Source organism: Carlito syrichta, unplaced genomic scaffold (assembly GCF_000164805.1).
Source record: "Carlito syrichta isolate Samal-C Ts95f unplaced genomic scaffold, Tarsius_syrichta-2.0.1 Scaffold314816, whole genome shotgun sequence".
Classification (NCBI taxonomy): domain Eukaryota; kingdom Metazoa; phylum Chordata; class Mammalia; order Primates; family Tarsiidae; genus Carlito; species Carlito syrichta.
The window spans coordinates 587,955-593,570 of NW_007258912.1; positions in this window are offsets into that span (position 1 = coordinate 587,955).

Here is a 5,616-nt window from a genome sequence, read left to right on the forward strand (position 1 = left end):
CACCCCCCCACCCCCACAGTTTCCCACTACTGCCAGTTCCTTTCTTATAGTATAATGATAATTGTTCTTGATGTAGGGCCTTTGTCATTCATGTCATTGCCCTTTTGGAATGAGAATGAGAGCCGTATGCCTGGTTCTATTTCCAGAGCCTAGTAAGACTTTTGCCCAACTTCTCATTCACTATTTCACTGTTCCTTTTCTGATCCATGGAGATGGTTACCTAATTTTTTATTATGAATGACTGATTATTTAATAATATTTATATATTATTACTTCATGTTGGAAGTGGCAATGTGTAAGCCTTTATAGAAATGTACAAGTCTATCTTGACTGAATAACTTTTCCATGATGTATAGATAAACAAAAACTGGTATTTACCTTTTAACAATTACAATATAATCTTACTTCTGTAACATTATACCTACAAACTCATACACTTACATGTGAGTATTTGCTAGCCAATTCCACTCTGCCCTTCTGCACTCACAACACATTCTTCAAACTGTCTTCAACATGATCTCATAAAAAATAAACATTATATAAATATTATTGGAATTGAATTTCTCAGACTATCTGTACCATTTCTGTAAACCCTAATGTAAGACTCTCAGAGATTTTTTCTTTTAATCTCTCTTTGGAATATACTGTCAAATATTTCTCTTGGGCACTTCATCTTTAGGCACAATATCTTTGATCTACACGGTACACTGGTAAACTGGCTTTACTGATGCTTCACTTTTGAAACAAATTTTTTCTACAAGCATAATTACCTATTATTTCACTGTTTATGATACATCAGTTCCACAGAGTCCCAATGTTCACTTTATGCTTTGGCATTCCAGCAAGCAATAGCAGAGAAGTTTCTTATGTTGCCTTGAAATAACTGAGCAACAAGTTATATATTTATTGTTTCATAATATTAAGGGCCCCAGAAGTGAGTCTGGCCTAGTCATTAGATTAGGGAAACACCACATATTTTGTCCTGCTTTCTGGTACTGTGCATATCGCCTGTGATCTTACTTGAAGTCTCTTTTTGTTTATGAGATATTTTTCTGATAGCAATAATTTTTAACAAGTACAATTTTTCTGCGAGTATGACATTTGCTTTTTTATAATCATAATCATTTGGCTTGTGATTTAAAACATTAGTTAGTACTGTGAGATACAATCCCTGACTTTCTCTTATTATTGTTTACTGCTCCATTGGTATGTTGTCATTTTGCAACCATTTGCCACTATCACAGTAGCTACAAAATTAAAAGTTCTTGAAAAAATAAAATTGAATGCAGACTGCTGTTACTATTAACTATTTCAATGCACAAAGTCCCAGATAAACCAAGTCCTTATACAATTTAATCAGATATTCAACCAATTACAATGGAATCAGCATAGTCTTCTTTCATAATTGGTTGGTAATATAGTTCACCTAAACTTTTTTATTAAAAACAAAGCTTACTTCACAAATCCTTCTTTTTCATTAATAGCTAAAATTCAAAAGGTATTTTATTATCAACAAAACTCTCATAACCAAATGGCATAAAATCAATTATAAATTCAAGCCATAATACTTTATATTGGCCTTCTGTTGATTCATTTACTGTGTTTTTGTATCTGCTACCATAACCAGTGAAATGTTAGTTGAAACACATCAATAATTATACAACCATGTAATATAAATTATAAATTAGAATTATAGGACCCTATAAATAGTGTAGTGTGGTCTGATTAAGAATCCATTTTCAAATGTTTTAGTTTAAGCTCTTATGTTTTGAGGAGGTCAGTATAAAGTTGACCCTATGAAAATCCTTCAAACAGATTTAAATTATACTGTGATAACTTGGAAAATTTTGCAGCATGTTTAGCACTTAGATTAATGCAACATGATATTCCAATATTGCAACTGTGGACATAGTGCTCTTCTTTTACTCTTTCTTCCATGTTAGTTGCCTGCATCTATTTCATTTTTATTATTAATCCACTACTTTCTCTTACCTATCACTTTTGAGTTATCTCTCCCTCAACCCAGGCTATTACTCTGTTTTCATATGTCTATCATCTCACGGTATGTTCCATTGTTAACCTGTTAACAATCTTAATTTTACTGATACTTTAATTTCTCATTATTCACACTCTCATCTCTCTTTTTTTAAAATAAATAATTATCTACATGCAATCTGCCTCTTATTACTTCCTGACACGTATGCCCTTTTATCTGGACTTGAGATTTAGTTCTCTAGCATATTAATTTACACTATATTGTTATTTTTATTTAATTATATCATTTCTCTACAAAGAAAATATTTCCTCATTTATTAGTCATCTGTGTTTCTAATTATGTGTGTTGCCAGCTGAAAGCATGAATTCTAGAACTATCTCTCCAGATTTAGTCATGACTTCATTATCAACTGATTTTATACATTGGGGCAAGTCACTTTGTGCTTCATCAGTTCTAAAATATGGATAATGTCAGTGATATTTTGCCAACATCACAGAGGTGTTATGATACTTAAGTGAGTTTAATATTTCATTTTATTTTAGAATTGTGGGGTACAAGTGAGGATTTACTACATAAGTAGGTTGCATGCAGATGCAGTTTGGGTTTCTAGTTAACCCTCTTTCCTCCTGATAAAGGATCAGGTACCTAGTATGATGCCACATAACCCCGTACCTCCTCCCCAGCAGTGACCAGTGCCTGCCAGTCCCACTTTTGTGTCCATGTGACCAGTGATCAAGACCCATTTAAGAGTGAGAAAATGTGGTATTCGGTTCTTTGTTGCTGTGATACTTCACTTAGTATGATGGGCTCCAGCTACAACCATATTGCTGTGAAAGCCAGGATTTTGTTTTTCTTTTTGGCAGCGTAATATTCCATCATGTATATACCACATTTTCTTTATCCAGTTCACTTTCAGTAATTATCTGGGTTGATTCCATGATTTGCTATTGTGCAAAATGCTGCAATAAACATGTGTGTGCAGGTGTCTTTTTTGTAGAGTGATTTATGTTCCTCTGGGTATATTCCCAGAAGAGAGATTGCTGGATCATATGAAAACTCATTTTTTAGTTTGAAAAAATCTCCAAACTGCTTTCCAGAAAGGTTGAACTAGTTTACATTCCCACCAGTAGTGTAGAAGCATTCTTTTTATCTCCACAGCTGTGTCAGCACCTGTTGGCTTTTGACTTTTTATTGATAGCCTATCTTACTGGTGTTGGGTCACAACTAATTGTAGTGTTCATTTGCATCTCTCTGACAATTGGTGAGGCTGAGCATTTTTTTGTGTGTTTGTTGGCTGCTTGTATGTCTTCCTTTGAGAAGTGTCTCTTTATGTCTTTTGCCCACTTGTTAATTGGGTTGTTTTTGTTTGTTTGTTTTCCTTTCAATTTGTTTCAGTTCCTTGTAGATCCCAAATGTTAGGTCTTTGTCAGGTGCATAGCTTGCAAATATTTTTTTTCCATTCCATTGGTTGTCTATTTACTTTTTTGGTTGTTTGTTTTGTTGTGAAAAAATGCTTAGTTTGATTAGGCAGACCTGTCAATCTTAGTTCTTGTTGCATTTGCTTTTGAGAACTTGTCCCTAAATTCATTGCCATGTATGGGAGGATATTCCTTATTTTTTTCCTAAGATTCTTATAGTTTGAAGTTTTACATTTAAGTCCTTGATCTACTTTGAGTCAATTTTTGTATATGATGATAGGTAGAAATCTGGTTTCATTCTTCTACGTGTGGCTGGCTAGTTTTCCCAGCACCATTTGCTAAATATGGTCTCTTTTCCCAAGTGTTTGTTATTGATGGTTTTGTCAATGATGAACTGGTTGAGAGACTGGGGTTTTATTTCCAGATTCTCTGTCCTGTTCCATTGGTCTATGTGTCTATTCCTGTACGAATACATGTTCTCTTGGTTACTGTTGCCTTGTAATAACATTCACAGTATGGAACTGTGATGCTTTGTTCCTTTTGCTGAGAATTTTTTTTAGCTATTTGTGCTCTGTTTTGCTTCCACATTAACATTTGTATTACCTTTTCTAGGTCTGTGAAAAATGAAGTTGGCAATTTGAAAGGGATTTCATTGAGTCTGTAGATTGCCTTGAGTAAGATGAACATCTTGACAATATTGATTTTTTCCAGTTCATGGGTATGGGATGTTTTTCCACTTGTTTGTGTCATCTTTTATATATTTGAGCAATGATTTGTAGTTCTCATTGTAAAGATTTTTCACTTCTTTGGTTAAGTGGATGCCAAGATATTTTGTGGTTATTTTGTATGAAGTTGTATTTTTTATTTACTTCTTAGCCTGCTTGTAGTTATATATAAGTGCAACTCTTTTACACATTGATTTTGTATTCTGAGACTTTACTGAAGTTGATGACGAATGTGAGGAGGTTTTGGGCAGACTCTCTAGGGTTTTGTAGGTATAGAATTATATAATCTGCAGAGAGGACTAATTTAGCTTCCTCTTTTCCAATTTGGATATCCCTGATTTCCTTCTCTTGCCTGATTGCTTTGGCTAGGACTTCCAGTACTGTATTGAATAGGGTGGGGTGAGAGTGGTCATCCTTGTCTTTTTCTAGTTCTTAGGAAGAATGCTTATATTTTCTGCCCATTAAGCATAATGTTGGCTACAGGTTGGTCATAGGTAGCTTTTATTGTTTTGAGGAATGTTCCTTCAATACCTGATCTTCAACGATTTTTATCAAGAAGGAATGTTGTATTTTATCAAATGTTTTTTCTGTCTAATGATATAATCATGTGATTCTTGTTTTTATGCCCACTAATGTGATAAATTATGTTTGTAGATATGCAAATGTTGAAACAGAACTGCATTCCAGAAAAGAAGCCTACCTGGTCATGATGTATGATCCTTAAATGTATTGGATATGATTTACTAGAATCTTGTTGAGAATTTTTACATCTATGTTCATTGGGGGAATTGGCCTGTAATTCTTTTTTCCTGTTGGGCCTTTACCAATTTTTGAGTATTGGGATGATATTAGCTTCATAGAATGATCTACAGAGAATTTCTTCTTTCTCAAGTGCCTGGAATATTTTCAATAAAATTGTTATCAACTTTTCCTTGTATGTCTTGTAAAATTCAGCTGAAAAACCATCTGATACAGGCCTTTTTTTTTTTTTGGTGGGAAGGTTTCTTATAACGGAACCAATTTCTCAGACTATTATTGGTCTGTTTAGTGTTTCTATTTTTTCTTGTTTCAGCCTTGGGAGGTAGTGTGATGCCAGGAATACCTCCATTTCTTCTAGGGTTTCTACTTTATTTTCATAATTACATTCATAGTCATTTCTGATAATCTTCTGAATGTCATCAGGATCAGTGGTGAAATTGCCTTTTATGTTTCTAATTGTTTATTCAGCTTGTCTTTTTTTAGTCAATCTGCCAGGAATCTGTCAATATTATTTATCCTTTCAAAGAACCAGCTTTTTTCTCATTGATCTTTCTATGATATATTTGGTTTTTATTTCTTGCAAATGTGGCTTTTTCTTAGTAATATGGATTTTTCTACTGAATTGAGGGTTTAACTGTTCTTGCCTCTCAAGCTTCCTTAGGTATAACATTAGGCTGTTCACTTGTTATCTCTATCTTCTTGATATGTGCACGTAATG